This window comes from Rhagoletis pomonella, unplaced genomic scaffold (assembly GCF_013731165.1).
Source record: "Rhagoletis pomonella isolate Grant_MI unplaced genomic scaffold, Rhpom_1.0 Rhpom_scaffold_02845, whole genome shotgun sequence".
In the NCBI taxonomy this organism is placed as follows: Eukaryota; Metazoa; Arthropoda; class Insecta; order Diptera; family Tephritidae; genus Rhagoletis; species Rhagoletis pomonella.
The window spans coordinates 1-19125 of NW_023461396.1; the positions used below are offsets into that span (position 1 = coordinate 1).

The following is a 19125-nucleotide window of genomic DNA, read 5'->3' on the forward strand; positions in this document are numbered from 1 at the left end:
TCGATATTTACTAATACATATGTATGTATATGGATTTGTATTAATATGAAACTATCAGAAATAAGTGTTTTGCTTTAAAATTGTTAAAGACTTACAGGCCAAGTGAATAATTCAGCTTTATTAAGTTCTATAAATAAATTGTGATGGAGTAGTATATTTTCTGTTTCATTCTCATATAAAGAACGCAACATTTTCTCAGGTTTCAGGGCAACGCAAAGCAAGAGTTCCCATATAAAACGGCAAAACTTTTTTTGAGAAAAGAAAACGCTATTAAATTTTTATATGAGAATTGAAGTCGGTTTTGTTACTTGCTTAAAAATTACTCGTTTTTTTTAAATATTCAAAATTTTTTGCAAGCTATAAATTTTTTGTTATTTTTTAACAGAATAATTGTTCATGGTATACACAAAACCACATTTTCGTGGTTTTTTGAAAAAATTTTCTAGAACTTCGTCAACTGAAAAATTTATATCTTTGTGAATATTCATAGATGCTAGACTGCTGAGTCTTTCTTGATATGTTGTTATTTCTCAAGTAGGTTTTAATTCTTTTCAGGCATGAAAAGCTTCGTTCAGGTGTGGCTATTGAAACGGGCAAAAGTGCCAATATACGTAAGATCCAAAAAACATTGAATTAGCTACTTGTAATGCTTCGAGAGCATTTCGAAAATGTTCGTGAGAAACTCGTTTTTTCCACATTTTTACCTCCAGAAGAAAGTTTTGTTTCGAGCACTCGATTACTTTTTCATAGAAAGCAAAAAATTCTTCAGTTTTTTTTCGTTAAAATCATACTTTGGATACAAAACACTAACATTATTTAAAACTGATTTATGGTTTAGAAACCGGCTTTTCAAATGAGCAATGTATGTATCAAAGAAGGAAATGTAAAAAGCAATGCGATAGTATGCCTCGGCGTCTCCGGTTTTCACATTAAAGCGATTCTTTTGGCGACTGCTGTAACGCGGTACTTTGATTTCTGTATCTAGGTTGGTGCATACTTCTTCTACGTGTTCGAAAAGCAAATGAAAGTTTTTTCTTCATCTTGTCGCATTTCTTCAAATTCCTTTAAAGCGTCGTCGGCTAAGCTCATTGCTTCTGCAAGATCTTCATCAGGTACTTGTAATTGCCGGCTAGCAAAGCAACAACAATTTATAAAAAAGCAAATGCTTGGCTGTTGTCGCTGTGCTAACAGTTTTTCAAACCCTGATAATTTCTATAGATATTCGCACGATACAAGTAATTTTTACGGTATTTTCCCCGTGACAAATAAAAAGTTTTTGACAATTGGATGAAATACAACTTCGAAAGTCTTTTTTAAACGATTTTTCATTTTGCTATGTTAGAGCCGTTGCCGAGAAACTTATGGATACATATACATATACACAAAAATTGCTCGTTTAAGGTAATTAGAATAAGGGGCAAAATTTCCCGCAAAACCCGCAAAAAAAAAATATCCACCACTCAAAAATTTAGTGGGTAAAGAAACAATTCGATGCAAAAGAGATGCTAATTTTGTGTCGGAAATTTTTTTCCAACAAAAATTATCCATCACGAAAAGAGTCAACCAAAAAACTAAAAATCCACCTCAACTAAATTGGATGAAGCTAATCGATAGGTCCGTATCTCGTCTTTCATATCGATCCTTAAGCGCCAAAAAAACGTAAACGACAAATTTTTCAAAAATTTTCTTTTTGATGTAGAAAGCATCCTAGAGAATCTAGATGCAATTCAGCATCAAAAGGAAAATTTTGAAAAAAATGTCGCTTACGTTTTTTTTTTTCTGGCGTAGGGGCTCGATATACTAAAATATTATACTAATCGGACCATTATATTGCAAGATATAAACGATTTGCCAACTATTTTTTCTAATATTAGCTGTGGAAAACATTCTTTCCAAAAGGCTTGTTAATTAAGGTAGATATTAATAAAGAGATAACAAGTACTTTTTAGCAAAAAAAAAACCGACTTAAAAAAATATATATGTATATATCTATATATTTCATGATTCAATGATCGGATCTAAACCAAATTAGTATGGGACCACCTCTGAGACACTACCTTTCCGTTGCAAAAAGAATTATTGAAATCGTGGTCCAAAGTTATGCGGTAACATACATAAAAAAAAAATAAAAAAAATATTCCGACGAACTGATAACCTCCTCTTTTTAGGGAAGTCGGTTAAAAATATGTGTAATAGTTTAGAACACACTATGTTTTTAAATGCTTTACCAAAGGTTATACAGAAAGTTGTAACTAATGGTGTGAAGCAAAGTCAAATATTTCACTCTTTTTCAAGCGTTCGGACGCAAAATTTATTTCTAAGGTATGAGAGACTCGTAAAGTTAACTTTATTAAAAAAAAAAATTTAATATGAATGCTAGTTTTGGTTACCCTGTCTAATTGCATACAAATTTACTCGGCAAACTGAAGAATAACGCATTGTAAGGACATTAAAATGTGGTACGTTCGAACGGTATGCATTGCAGCGAAATATCCAAACCGGCGCACAGTGGGAGAAATGGTCAATCTTGCGGCGCTTTCTTAATAGCTTCTTAAATACAATGAAAAAATGCATTACTTTATTCTAAAAATATGTGTTAATTATTTATTTATATGTTTTTATGTTTTATTAGAAAAAAAAAACTATTCAGAGTCGGAGCTCTCAGAATTACTGCCGTCAGGTAGATCATTTACATATATGTAAAAGAAGGTTTTTGACCTCATCATCTATTTCAATGTGATTTTTGGAGTACTTGGAGGTGCTTTTAGACTTAGATGTAATAATAGGATCTGAAGAAACTAAAAGAGTGTGTATTAAGTCTTCCATTGTATTCAACCTTGAGTGGGAATGTCCACCAATATACCCATTTTTTCTTTTAGCTCAAGTTGAATCTTTCTTTTGGTTTGCTGAGCGATTTCTTTATGTTCTCCACGAATTTGCCAATTTTGTATGGGTATTCTATAGGCGATATGAATTATACACTCAAAGCACCGTATCCAAGCATGGAGTGTTGACAATCCGTACTGATACAAGTGCTCCTGTGGTTGTCTCAATTGAACATTATTTAGATTATTCATGAATTTTGGTGTTGCTCCACAAATTCCACAGGCCTGCGATGATGAGCCCGCTAAAGTGTTAAAAACTTTCCCATCAATCATTGTTAAATGGAATTCATGTACTACTTCGAAAAAACTCAACTTTGTCGGAACAATGCTTACAATTTGCCTTTTAATATTATCTATCTCAACCTTAACTAACTCCGCTGACTCTTTTTCAAAAATTATTTTAATGGGTCTGCAGAACCGAGTTGAAGAAGGCCTGTTATTTTGCCATAGAACAGCGTCTCCTTTTTTAATTTGTAAAGGCACAATACATACAGCAAATAAATACTCATCAGTTATTTCACAGTCAGAAGCACTAAAACGTTGACGGTAAGTGGAGTGACCACTGCTGCCGTCACAGCCCCATTTAAATATTGCTTTTATGCTGTCATTAATATTGGCTGCAGTCAAAACACCTTCAAAAGATTTGGAAAATCCTTGTACTATACGTGCAACAGTATGGTCTACAAGACTTTGCAGGGCAACTTCCGCTGAAAGTTCAGTTACGTGTATGCCACTGGGGTAACACTCTGTTTTAGCCTTAAGTAAAATATCGTAGCTTGGATAAATATTGCAGTTTCGTTCTTTGGCACCATATTGCATTATTTTGTACGACCTTTTTGAGTATCCGCCATCTATATAAAGAGATAAAGCTTCCTCAGGTGTATACGGAATTGGGGTTTTTTGTTCAGAGCTTACAGACTTAAGCATTTTCGAAGCAGTCGAACTTTCTTCAAACAATTTTGAAACAACCTGTGAAGCATTTCTTTTTCCAGCTTTGTAAAGACTTACGCTTGCCGCTACCATTAACTCTTGGTTAGGTGTTTCGTTAACAACTGATGCAATTTTTTTTTTTTGAGTTTTTATTGTACACTCTGAAAAAGGTTTTTGTATACGGTGATGAACAGTTGGCTTAGAAAAAATTATATTTTCATCCAACCATTTCTTATTTCGCTCTTCGAACACTGACATAACCCTATGACATTCTTTCCACTATTCTACAAGTTTGCTTATGAAATTTCTTAATTGTTTTTGAATTTTGCAAGTTTGCTCTTCACTATACTTTGAGCGATCAATGACGTTAGAAAATATATGATTTTCAACCATTAGAAATTTTTTTGTTGGTACTGGTTCACTGTGCCATATTAAAAAAAGCGTGCGTTTAGACTCTGCCATAGTATCTAAAAAAGGAAAAAAATCAGTAACTTGCAAATACTTGCAGCCAATTTTTGGACAAGACGTAGACCACAACATATTTTAACAAATTATACAAACATTGAATCGAATCCACCACACTTATTTTCTACGGAACATTGGATTACACATATAAAAACACTTTGATATAGGACAATTTCTTTTTCCATTGTAAAGATCTAAAACATATATTAACAGACCACAATGACTTTTTTTTATTTAACACATACCAAATAATAATAATTAAGTCACAAATCTTATTACAAAATTTTATATTTAAGTTTCTCAGTTCAACAAAAATTGCACTTAAAAATAGGTAAATAGTAATTATTGCACTTGCTAAAACATGTGTTAAATTCGAAAGCTCACAGATATGCGAATATTTGGAACAAAACAAAAACGAAAACAGAAAAGACCCCGTTAGGAAATAAATTTTCAATAAAACAAACAAAATTTGGAGAATTCTGAATTTAAAAATTTCGCTAAAGCGCCGCTAGATTGACCATTTCTCCCACTGTGCGGCGGTCATATTTCTAGGATGTATTTGACGGCATAATTGTCAAAATTTACACAATGGCCAGCAACAAGATTTTATAAGGCGAACTTAGCTCAGTGGGTAGACAGACTAGTGGCTTTGGAAGCTGGGGTCGTTGGATCGAATCCCAGTGGTGATCTCCGAAATAGCAGCCCTAACTTCTAACAATTATAAATTATTATTGTTTTTCCCCAATAATTTTCTATTAAAAACGACCTCGAGCTCAATAAAAATTGTTTAAAAACATTTATCTCTAAAAAACATTTATCATTAAAAAACCATTTATTATTAAAATAATTTTTTCATAATATCTACATACATATGTAAGTGTGCATCCGTCTAGGACAAAACCTATATTTTAATAAAAAAATACAAGCAGTATTTTAAATTCTTTAAGAGTAATATTGATATTTTTATTCACTAAAAAAAAATTGGAATGGCTGAACATTTTTTATGCGTCTTTTGACAACCACTGGGCATCTTTTGAAAGTTAAAATTACCTTAGTGGTAAAACCTGTTCTTTGTTCTACCAACGACCCGTAGATACATAGAATTTTGGTAGCGTTGATAAATGAGCAGAATTTGTTTGACAGATACATATCTCCAATTTGAATGAATGGCTGTTTATGACAAAAAAAAAGATGTTCTGATCCAAAGCCTACTATTGTTTTTATGATGAAAAAAGAGCCTCCGCATGGTTTTGGTATTTTATGCGTTTTTGACTGCCTACTATGTGACTTTATGATAGTGTGTTTACAAACAAAACATACACAAAGCCACCTGGTTTGTTTTTTTTTTCTTCTTCCTGTTTTTGGAGGTAATGTCAAATTTTCTGTTAGCTAAATTTTTTGGGTTTCCTCTCATTTTGGAGAGGATTTTCGCAAACGCTCTTGATTTGGATTGATGGCAGGTGATTGATTACTAATTTTGTTATCGAATGCAACTAATAATTGCCATATTTTATATATATATTTTGTTTAAATTTGAAACGGTTTCTGAAGTTACCCATATGCAACTGTATGTAGATTTTACCTGCCATCATTATTTTTTCCAAAATCTCTTTATCGGCTTGAAAACTCGAACAAGTTAAGTGAGGATGTAGTTTTGTTACGTAATGCATTCATACAAATGTTTGTTTGTTTGTATTGATAAATGTATTGTTTTTTAATATAGTAAATTCGAAGAGATTTGCAGTTGAGCTGCTTCCCGTGGATGCAAAGACTCCGAAAATAAAACCAGCTAAGCCATTAGTGAGCAGGAACAGTTCGATGAATGGACCAGACAAAGCAACGTTTGCAATTATTTGCATTTGTTTATTAACTCCTCTAACTGAGTCCTCTGTAATTAATAGTATGGAAATGCCAATCAGTAAGCGTAATAAGTCTATTTCAACATTTAACAGAACACTGAAGTCGCGCATAGAGGCTTATCACTTTTTCGAAAAGCAAATAAAGGAGTTCATTTTTTACGTCATAGAGAATGATGTAAAAAAATTGGATGACGCCAAGAACATGCTTTACTGTCAGAAGGAAAATTTAAGTAACAAAATTTTCAAGCTTATCTCTCTTGATTTCAACATAAGGACACCGACTAAAGATAGCATCGAGTTTCATGTAAGTTTCTATGGATTTTTAAATTGAGGGAATTACCTACTAATATTTTTTCAAGATGTCAGTTAAGCTCATTTTAATAACAGTGCCAGGTTAAATGCGATATACATACGGTGACCAGATTTCAGTGGAAAAAAATTGGGACATTTTTAAAGCATCGAATCCGAATATACAATTTTGCTTTTTAAATAAAAAGATGTAACATTTTTAAATACAGTTTAATTTGAGACAAAACAAAGAGAAAGTATGTTCGACAATTTTTTGGGATGGAGGAAATGAGCAAGACCTTTCACAAAAAAATTTTGTTAAAATTTGAACTTCGTTTTACTAGAATTTAATGGGCTCCAACTGCATAATCAGAAGGTTTTTAATAAATCTAATTAAAAAACTCAAAATTTTGATGAAACTTTGTCGAATTTCGCGAATTGTTGTACAAAGTTCTATTTACGTTAAAAAATAATAAACAATAAATAATCTCAAGGGGATTCGTCAAAGGAATGCGAAAATGTCTTCCCTATTTACTTGCTTATATTTTTCATATCCATGAACTTTTTGAAGGAATTAGTATCTTTTTTTATAAGTTCACTAAATTCAATTTAGAATCATTTCATAAAAGAAAAACTTAACAATTAACAATAGGCATGTTTTATTCAACCATCACAAGCAAATAGCTAAATCTCGGTCAAATAAAACGAAATTAGCTTATATCCTATGTTAGCCTAATTTTGGCAGTCGTTTGACTGCAAATAGTGTCAAAGTAAGTTTTTGCCTCTTTCTGATTGGCTGAAGGAGAACATTTCTGATGGTGAATGGCAATGCCTCCTGTTCAATATACAAGCCAAGATAACTTTTCATAAGCCAATATAATTATGTTGGGTAAGTCCTCCATACAAAATAAGCTAACAGCTTAAATTTCTGGACAAATAAAACACGCCTAATGGCGATTTCGTTTCTAACAATGTCGCCTTTTGATTGCCCCTTTCTCTTTTTGTTCTCGATTCTAAATTAAAGGCAAAGAGTGAGAAAATTTTGTGTTGGTTTCTTAAAATGTCACACTCTTGTAAGGCAAAAAAGGCACATTATCTTGTGTGTTGGTGTTGGTTGATTTTTCCGACAGGGTGGTAAGATGATTTATTTTGGAACGAATTTCCGTCATCCCTTGTCAAGCTTTGGTTTGCAGACAAACCGGTTTCGGCGTGTGCCATCTTCAGTGTAATTTTTCGTTCTGTCTGGTTCGAGATTTGTCCCTAATTTATGTTCATTTATCTTAGGTAATGTGATTTTCGTCGATGATTAATTACTAGATATGCCATGGTGCCCATTTTTTTGAAGCAGGTAATAGGCACATTATCTTCCCTGAAAACTCTGTCAGGGGACATTGTTGCCCTGAAAATCAGATGGTTGTTTAAAATGACAATATTATTAAAATGCGTTAGCTGGACAAGGACAAAAAGTTAAAAACATACCCTTTTACAGGGTTGAGTGTAACATCAAACACATTTCGCACCGGGGAGGGCAACATTTTTTGGAAGAAACGAAATCACCATAATACAAACCTTAAAAAATGTTTGAAAAGAATGATGACTGCGATATAGCGAGAGAGAGAATAAAACATACCAAAAGATCATCGAAAATTAGGATGCCGAATCGCCGCATTCGTGATCGAGTGATCACTCGTTTCGAATCGAATCAAACAAAATGTCAGCACGCTTTCGAATGCCGTGATGTCAAAATCAAATTTCGATTCGAGTTACGTTCGATATCGAATGCCGCGATTCGGGCCCTGACTATGTGCTTTGTGACAACGAAAGTGTTGCCACCTTTGTACGAAAAACTGTTTTTGGGCCACAGTACAGAAAGATTATTGTTAAATGAATAAAGAAAACACTGAAAAGCGGTATTTAATCGATACAAATATTATTCGGCGGGACAATTTTCTCAAAATCGGTATTGTCCCGCCAAAATCGGTGCGAATGGTCACCATAGATATACACATAGACAAAAGTCTTCGTCATTCATAATATTTACCCTTTGATTATATGTATTCTGCTTCAGAGTTTCGAATATCACAAAACTAGTTTATAAATGTATATGTATGTCGTTACCTTAATATAGAAAGACTCCATCTCACATCGCTGATATGCAAAAAAGCCGTAACTAACTAAAATTTTTTATTGCATAAAACGATGTGCGACTTATAATTCGATGAAATGCGTCATGAGCAGGGCCGAAAAGTTTAAGCTTTTGCTTGGAATTGCTTACTTTGTTCATTCAGGGTTTCCAAGCTTAATTTTAACGTTCATGCTTATTTCAATGTATAAAGCTAAGTACGTACCTTTTAAACCTTTTTTTTTAACGGTCAAGAAACAAATTGCTTTTATTTTGTGTGTGTGCAAGGAGTTTTGACATCTGATATTTTACAGCCTGCTGTCTCATTTTTTCCTTACGAAATAAATTATTTCTGTTGAAAACAGGGGTGCCTTGTTCTCTTCACAAACTAACTTTAACAAACCATAATACTGGGTGGCGCCGAATGAGCTATGTGGTTTGAATTCTTTTTAAAAGTTTTCTTTGGGGATATTTGAAAGAAAGGGTGTACGTTAACAAACCAAGAACCATTCTCCAACTCCAAACCAACATTCGAAATGAAATCATGGCCATTACACCCGAAATTCTGCGAAAAGTTATGGAAAATATGCCAAAAAGAGCACGTATGTGCGAAGCAGAAAATGGACATCACTTACAGGATATCATTTTTCAAAGCTAATTGCAAAAAATTCCCCAATAGTATACTGTATTAAAAAAAAATAATAATAATCGCATAAATAAACAAGTAATTTTTAGCAAAAAAAAACCGACTTAAAAAAAAATATATATATATCTATATATTTCATGATCCAATGATCGGATCTAAACCAAATTAGTATGGGACCACCTCTGAGACACTACCTTTCCGTTGCAAGAATTATTGAAATCGGTTGACGTGGTGCAAAGTTATGCGGTAACATACATAAAAAAAAAAAAAAAAAAGATTCCGACGAACTGATAACCTACTCCTTTTTTGGAAGTCGGTTAAAAAGTTATAAACCATTTAAACCATATAGCTCATTCGGCGCCACCCTGTAGAAAACGGAGCAAGTTTCTTAAGAACTTCGTACTGCTAAAAAATGTGGCTCAATCAGTTCTTCTTTACCATTTCTTGGGCTTTTCTTTTAATTCCTCGAACTAAAGACATTTTTTTTTTTTAGTTTGTTATTTTATTTCAGCGACGATGTGATATAGCGCCTTTCGCACATTTACTTCAATAGTGTCAAAATTCGAAAAATACAAATATTGAGCTAAGTACGCAGAAATTACCGCTAACTCTATGTTGAAACCAAGGCACATTAATACAGGTAGAAGCCAAAATGACGTTGCTCTCATGAGAACCAAACCTTTAAACTTCAACTTGTTTTTCTTTTATTTCCTATATTTCGTTACGCTTTGAATGTCATATCGTTGTTTTTTTTTAATGTTCGTTAATAACAAATTTTAATTAACATGGGAATTTGAGTAGTGTTGTGGGGTTTATACTTAGTGTATGTGTTAAAAATGCAACACCTGAAGCGTTGTTTTTTATGTGGTTTTAAATATGAAGCAGATACCACTAATTGTTTTTAACGTGCCTCAATGTCCTTCGCGTAAAGAGCGTTGCGAAAACAGCTTTGGGGCAGAACTGCAGCGAAATGCCTTGCTGTGCGTTAAACATTTTAAAGCAGCAGATTTCATAAATGCACCGGGAGGTACAGGAAAGGCACTTTTGATACCAAGTGCTGTTCCTATGACCCTTATGCCGGAAAGTCCCTTCAACTCATAAATTAAAAACGGAAAACAACATACAAATCAAAAAATTTTAACTAAAGAAAAAAAATAAAAACAAAACTTCAAATTTACTCAAAAACGTCAACCAGCGAAATGTAATTTTTTATTTTTCCTTACACACGCTCATTTTTATTTTTACTCTCCCGAAAACTTTGACTTTTGTAGGTTTGATGTCAATTTGGCTTCTACCTGTGTTTATTGTACCATGTGTTGAAACCATGATAAAAATATTTATAAGGTACAATCGCTGAGAGTCAACTTTAGGAATTTTGACGTTTGCTAGCATTTTGAAAATTTCTCTCGCCGTCATTACGCATTTATTTGTTTTTATTTTCACACAAACCAAAGAACTATCTTGGTCTTACATTGGGTCAGGTGGTGTGGCAAAAAATGAGTCGAGCATACATAGGAGCACTTTGGCAAATCCGTTTTCATAACACGACAAACCTCGAACCATTTTTGCTGTCTTTACGATAGTTCCGGGAACTTGAGGATCTTTAGATTGCTTTGCTTACAGAGGGAAAGGAATTTGGGCAGCCGTTAAAGCAGCAACTGAAGCTCGGAACACTTTGACGACTGCAACTTCACGACGTAACGACAGCGACATCATTTTGTCGACAAATGTCGCCTTGAAGCCAGCTTCTTAAACATTTTGAAGACCTCAGCGACATAGCAAACAGCCGATTTTAAAGTTTGACATTTTGGTATATTTATTTCACAAATTGTGTATTTTTATTTAAGTAAATAAGAAAAACATGAACAATCAAGAATATGTGATTAATTTTGCGACAATTTAATTTTGCAGCACTACATCTACTCATTGTCGCCGGCAAAATTAGAAATAGATTTAATTTGGCGACGTCGACAATTGCAGTCCTGCAGCCAAGATGTCGTGCTGTCGTCAAAATAATTGTGCCCGTAAGAACGTGTGTATTTAAAATTTGACAGATGCTGCTTGTCGCTTGCTGTCGTCAAAGTGTTCCGAGCTTAATTTTTCGTTTCCAATTTTTTTAGTTCTTTCAACTTCTGAATAAATAAATATTTCAAATCATAAATTTTCTTTTGTTTATTTTGAATTTCTTTGACATTAGAAGCATTTCGAGAGAGAAAACTCAAAATGCTAGCAAACGTCAAAAAAAACCCAATGGCGGACGAATTGAGCGAGCGGTTTTACCTTTAAATATTTGTATCATGGTTGAAACTAGAATAAAATATATATTCATTTTTTTATGGGAGTATATCGTTACCTTAATTCACAAAAGCAAAAAAAAATTGAAAAAATCAAATCATGCATAAGCATAGGGCATTCTAAAAAGTGGTATATTTAGTCATGGGCGTACGCATAGCATAATTTAGGGAGGGGGTGGGCGGAGATTTTATTTAATGTAAATTTTATTAGAAATGTTAAAAGATAGCTATTAAAAATGTATATTAATTGACCTCATTAATTTTTCGCTTTTTAACCGACTTCAAAAAAAAGGTTGTCAATTCATCGGAATATTTTTTTTATGTATGTTACCGCATAACTTTGGAGCACATTAACCGATTTCGAAAATTTTTTTTTCTGTTGCCTCAGGAGAGGTCCCATACTTATTTGGTTTAGATATGATCATTGGATCATAAAGAAATGAACGCTACTTTTAAATTTTTATATGAGAATTGAAGTCGGTGCTGTTTTTTGCTAAAAAAATACTTGGTTATTTAAACAATAGTCGATAAATTATTTTAGCGATGATTTCATTTTTGTTTTCTACAAAACCTCTGTGAACGCTAACCATACCTAAATCTAAATTCAAGTATAAATAAGAGAAAATATTAAAAGATAATCATTATTTCACCTTTTTTTTAAGTATATGACTGTTTATCAGACTAAGAAAAGTAAGCTGAAAAGGACGTTCACAGTTCATAAAGTTATCGAGGAACAACCAGCAGTTTACCAAAACTACCGAAATGGATGTGAATACACCCAAAAGTTTTAATTTATTGCACAAACTGATTATGAATTCATAGAAAGAAACGTACCTGCGTACGCCCATGGTTATAGTTAAATAATTTGGTTAGTTACCAAATCATGTGTTGGTGGGAGAAATATATTTAGCTGACTTTTTTCTGAGTGTATACGGTTGCGTAGATTGAGCCTTATATAAAAATAACGCATCATAAATTTATCTTCCTAGAAAAGCTGGTTTTATTATAATATTTTTTTTTTAAAGGAGGAGGTTATCAACAGTACTCTTAAATTTGTATATGAGAATTGAAGTCGGTTTTGTTATATGTACATACATATGTTAAATTATGCGTTTATTTCCAGAATCTTATGACCGCCATATATAGTCACGCTGTACAGTGTACCTATGATATCTTACAAAAGTTCGGAAGCAAAGTGCCAAATTATATATTCATGCGAAATGCCAATGACTACCGAATTATTAGCTACCTGTCCACATCAAAATATTTTGCCAAACTTCGGCAGGATCGTCTTGCGAAAATCTTTGTTGACAAGGTAAAAATTAGAAACGTTCAAAAATTTTAAATTGCGTAATTACTGAATTGTGTTTTCCTTTTTTATACTTCGAGACAGGCAAAGAAATTGTCTACGGGCAATACTGTAATTGCATTTTTCCAACTTATAATCGATGTGGAAAACCATGATTTTAAAAATGCCAAGCAGTATTATTTGCGTGAGAAAAACGAGCAGTATGAGATAGCTATAACTTATACGTAAGTGATAAATTTTATTTGTATTTTTAACCGACTTCCAAAAAAGGAGGAGGTTATCAGTTCGTCGGAATATTTTTTTATTTTTTTATTTTTTTTATGTATGTTACCGCATAACTTTGGATCACGTCAACCGATTTTTCTTTTTGCAACGGAAAGGTAGTGTCTCAGAGGTGGTCTCGTACTAATTTTGTTTAGATCCGATCATTGAATCATGAAATATATAGATATATGTATATTTTTTAAGTCGGGTTTTTTTGCTAGAAATTACTTCTATATCAGTAAAACTCTCTATTTAGTTACATTTTTTCGGAAAAACGTGTTTTCGGCCTAAAATGGTGGCACACTTACGCCATTCGTAAAAAACAATATTCCATCGCGAAATTGTACGTATTTAAATGAAATCTAAAGCAAGTAATCTTTAGCAAAAAAAACTGACTTCAACTCTCATACAAAAAAAATATATATATATATATATATATATATCTCATGATCCACTGATCGGATCTTAACCAGTATGGGACCACCTCTGAGACACTACCTTTCCGATGCAAAAAGAATTATCGAAATCGGTTGACGTGGTCCAAAGTTATGCGGTAACATACATAAAAAAAACCGATAACCTTGGAAGTCGGTTAAAAAATATGTACAGTGACGGGCAATACAGTAACATGGTGTAATACTTTTTACTTCCACAACCGCTATCTTTCCAAGTTCTATTGACTTTTGTACTTTTGTTGTTTGTCCTTATTGGTACTCCTGTACTCCAAAGCGAATTTATATGTAAATACAACAAGTAAGAAAGTCTAAGTTCGGGCAGAGCCGAACATTAAATACCCGGCGCACGTATTAAATATATGTTTTTCGCCTTACCGAAAGCTACGGCTACATGGTAAGCCGGGGCGTATCAATTTTGAGTAAATTAGAGTCCTTAAATTTCGATTTTGAAGTTTCAAGCAGTTCTGAAATTCACCGTTATATGAGAAGCGGCCGTTATTTTAGTCCGATTTCAATAATTTTCAACGGTTTGCTTATATGTGGCAAGCACAATAACCATACCGAGTTTGGTACAAATTGGTAGAACGGTTGCCGAGATACATATATGTGATCATAAGTGGGCGGTGCCACGCCCATTTTCCAAAATTTTATGATAAGCGTATTTCCTGATTGTTCCAAGCATCAATTTTGAACAAATTAGCTTCAATATTTACTGATTTATCGAAGATTTTGTATTTCTCTAAATTACCGTTATATGGGATGTGGGCGTGGTTATCGTCCGATTTTAAAAATTTTCGGCGATTTTGTATGCTGTACCAAGGCCGATAACTGTGCCAAGTTTGGTAGAAATTGGTACAGCGGTTACCAAGATATACACATGTAACCATAAGTGGGCGTGGCTACGCCCATTTTCCAAAAATGTATAATATTCTTATTTTTTGTCAAAAAATTATTGTAAATACCAATTTTGAGTGCTTTATCTTCAGTAGTTACTAAAATATCGCAGTTTTCGTATTTCTGGAAATTACCGTTATATGGGAAGTGGGCGTGGTTACAGTCCGATTTCGCCCATTTTCAATAGCAACCTACCTTGGATTAAGGGAAACCTACATACCAAATTTCGTTGAGATATCTCAATTTTTACTCGAGTTATCGTGTACACGGACAGACGGACAGACGGACAGACGGACAGACGGACGGACAGACAGACATGGCTTAATCGATTTCTTTTTTCATCCTGATCATTTATGTATACATTTGTCTATATCTATCTCGATTCGTTTTGGCTGTTACAAACAACCGTTATGTGAACAAAATTAATATACCCTTGTGCACAAGTGCGCTCGGGTATAAAAATATGTAATATAGCGGTGTTTATAATAGCTATTACAATTAAATAATGTTGCAACAAGAACTATTGCAGTTGATAAGACTGTTTCGGATAGTTGCAAGAAGGCGAGAATGTTGTTTGCGACTTCGATATATGTATCTAACCTTTTACTCGATTTATTCAAATAAATTCAAGTAAAGGGTCTGAAATTTAAAGAAATAGCAATTGCTTAAGGCTCAGTTAGTCTAGACTTAACTTAACTTACGTGTAACAAATAGTCAATGACACGTCAACTTAGCCAGAAGCGAAAAGAATTTGCAGTGCTCTTGCAAATTTTCTGGGTTATTATACACTTTTCCAGTAAAAATTTGCAGGATCCAGTACAAATTAGTACTGACTATTTGTTACTATACACGCCTATTGCTAGCTTAGAGTGAAAAGCTGCTAATTCCCCTTTCACATATTTTACAGTAGAGGGAAGAACTTCTTATAGCCATTTTCTTCAAGTAATTCGCAAATCTTTGAATACAACATTTTGCATTTTTAATTTATCTTGCTTCGTATATCAAAATATGAGTGTTCATAAAAAGTGGACTTAACAACTTTTCACTCAAAGCTAGCGATATTATTAACCTCGAGTGTATTTGAATTCCAGTGAACTGATGCGAATATATATAAGGTACGTGGAAAACTTGGCACATGACACATCCAATAAAGCCATGGAATACCTAATTGTCGATCTACGTTACACAGTCGTGGGTTTCCCAAAAGAAATTAGCTTCTGGGTATTGTTGCATTCCATTTTCAAATACTGTGGATATTTACCTGGCATTAGTTACACCCGTTGGAGATATGAGCAATTATCTTTGAAAATTGAAATAGAAATGCCGTCTTTACCTACCAGTCGTTTTGAAATAACAAATGCGTATGAATTAAAATTTCCAAATTCGCCAAAGAAAACATTATTCCTCAACGTATTTAAAATGTTGACCCATTTGGGATTGTACAAATTCGCTGAACTCGTTTTTAAAGAATTAGAAGAAGATTGTTCCGCATTAGAACGGTACCTTACACATACCACACTCAAGATTCTGGCAAATGAGGTTCCTGCCAAATATCCGTCGAAATCATTTCCAGCCAATAAAGGCAAAGAACAAAACGAACAAAGAACAGATAAGGCTTTTCTGATGGCCACCAATGGACATCTGGAATACAGTCGTGATGACTTGGCGGCAGCAATGCAAAATTATGCAAACATTTTAACGATGAACAACGAAATCTCACTTGAATTGTATTCTTTGGCTTTGCTGCGTTACGGTTACCATATGTTAGAGAATGGACAATATAAAAATGCTATAGAAGCATTCCAAAAATGTGAAGGTTTCGATGTCAAAATTGTTGCTAACATTGGCTTGGGTAAAGCTTTGCTCAAGGTAAGTTTTAAACGTAAACGTAGTAAAACCTGCCACAGCCGTAAAAATGTGTATATTTTTTGCAGACTCTTATTTCATTATCTGCTCTGAAAAGCCGAAAACCAGTTAGACGCGAAATCCATTTATAAAATTCAGAAAATTTGCTTTTTCTTCACATTTCAACCCGCCCATGTTGGACTATTTTTTTCCTCTCATTTCCTTTCGCTTTGCTCAGTGGCAAGTTTGGAAGGGAAAGCTACTTGTGAACTAGAATGCTACCAGTTTGCCTTTCAACCCACTAGTATGTTAGCGACTGGTATTTTTAACATGGCGATGTCTTACGAGATGTCAATTGTCTGCTAATTTATCCCCGTGAAAAGCATAAGTATGCCACGGCTGACAGAGAAAAGCACTGGCGTGTTATTCCTGAGGTCCAAGTCTTGGCGCAGGGAATTTTTTTGTTTTTTTTTTAATTATTTTTCGTTTGGGGTTTTTATTCCAATTAAAAAAAAAACCGACTTCAATTCTTATATAAAAATTTAAAATTACCGCTAATTTCTTCATGATCCAATGATCGGACCTAAACCACCTATGAGGTACCACATTTCCTTTAAAAAAAATAATTATAGAAATCGGTTATGCGGAAAATCCGATCATTGGATCATGAAGAAATTAACGGTACTCTTAAATTTTTATATGAGAATTGAAGTTGGGTTTTTTTTGTTTAAAAATTACTTGTTTCTGCATAGAAACTAGATTTTCAAATTTGTTACTTAGGTATATTTAAATTGAAATAATTATATTGACTTACATTGATTTAATTTTAAAAATCTTAACCGCCTCCAAGCGGAGTCTAACCAGTGCCGGTAGTCTTCACGCGACGCCGCAGCCGACATTTGTAAGAAAAGCAATTAATTTTGTTTTATTTTTGGTTTTGGCAATTCAAAGGCAAATGTCGCTGAACGCTTAAGTTCTTCGAATTTGTCGAATTGGTAGGCCTTCGAATTAGCACATACTAGTTAATGAACTGGTATTTTTGCTGACTGGTTTGGCTATTCACTGAAGGGGCTGTTTTGTGGGAAAACTCAATCAAAGTTTGATAAATTTGTACAGTTGGTATACCAAAGACATATGGAAAGTTTAGTCATCTGTTGGGCTGAACATATTTTCCTTTTCAAGCTTATTAATTGTATGATGCAATTTCCAAAAAAATAAACTTTGAATTACATCTCTATATTATTAAGTGTGCGATATAACTTTTACGATAAATATACTGGGACATATTCATAGTTGAAATAAAGTCGGCTCTAAAATTAGTTGCTGTTTTTGGAGAATATTCTATTGAAAAATATGTCGAAAAGCTGCTACTACCTTAAGGCCGGTTGCTTAAAGCCTGGTTGACACTAATCTCCGGTTAGACATCGTTATCGACGTTACCCGCACAGTGTTATATTAATGGAGTCGAAGCGAAGACGTCGATAACGATGTTTGACCAGAGATTAGTGTTAACCAGACAATGAGAAACTGGCCCTTAGAGTCGACTTTAGTTTGACTATGAATATGCCCCAATTTATGTACATATCGCGCGTTTAATAATATAGAGATGTTATTCAAAATTTACATTTTTGGAGATTTCATCATACAATTAATAAGCTTGATAAAGAGAAAATGTTCAGCCTAACAGATGACTAAACTTCCCAAAAAGGGTGAAGATATACATATGTACAACTGTATGAATTGATCAAAATTTTGTTGCGTGTTCCCACAAAATTGAGATTTTGAAATAATTCTTTATATTATTAAACGTTCGATATGTAGAATGTATATTTATATATATGTATATATTATATTTACATATATCCTGAAGCTGAATAAATTGGAAGATGCCGAGCAAGCATTTGCGAGTTGCACCACTTGCAGAGTACACATCCCAGATGTTTGGGGTTATCTAGCATTGGTCAATCTCCTACAGCATAGAAACGTCAAAGCGCTCGAATTTTGGAAATATGCCAAAATCGTACGTAATTGCAGTAATTGTAAAACTTTAACTAAATTGTTCTTATCAATGTAGCACCCGAATGCAGAATTTTGTGAGGACCTTAAAAAGGAACTGGAAAAAGTAGATATTAATAACATTACACTTTATGTGGACAAACCATCTGTAGTTCCATAGATATGTATACATACTTAGTATTCAAAAATGTATACTTGAAGAAGGAAATTGGGCATGAACTTTGGAGTTCTTATTTTTTTGCGTATCCTTTTGCAGTGGTCCTACTGTAATCTAATAGCCCATTTCCACCAAATGCTTAACTGCAATTAAGAGCTCAGATAAGTTACAATAATATTAGCAAGAGCTGATCGGCAAGGTTTACTTTTTAATTTTGGTTATTTTCCTTTCGTTTGCTTGTACTTAAAATGGCCTAAACTGCAGTTAGGGCGTGATGGAAATGAACCATAAGTATGTTTGTACGCGCATCACTAAAAAAATAATGCATGGAATTGAATGCAGTTTTAACCGATGTATTGCTAGAGCTCCAACTTAAAATATAAGGTATGTTCGATCTACATACGTAATATTTAGTGCAGCCTTGTTGCTTTCTGGATGATATATTTCTGATGTACAACTGAAAATTTTCTGAAATGCTGCAGATATGGCGCAGTAAAATTATGTTGCATTCATTTGCCAATAATGATCAAAGGATTGTCAAAATTTTGTTCTTCGAAGACTTGATTTACTGCCATCCGTAAATTGCGCACCAAGCGCCAAGGAACTGTCAAAAATCCTCATGCCCATACAATTTGTATGAAGCATACCGCAATAACGCGGCACACAGTGGGATTTCGGCGGAAAAAATTATATTGG

The 19125-nt window shown here is 33.6% G+C and overlaps 1 pseudogene; it reads left to right on the top strand.

The window, feature by feature from the left end:
• The first annotated feature begins 2632 nt into the window (after positions 1-2632).
• LOC118753784 lies at positions 2633-18432 on the top strand (annotated as a pseudogene).
• The last annotated feature ends 693 nt before the right edge of the window (positions 18433-19125 follow it).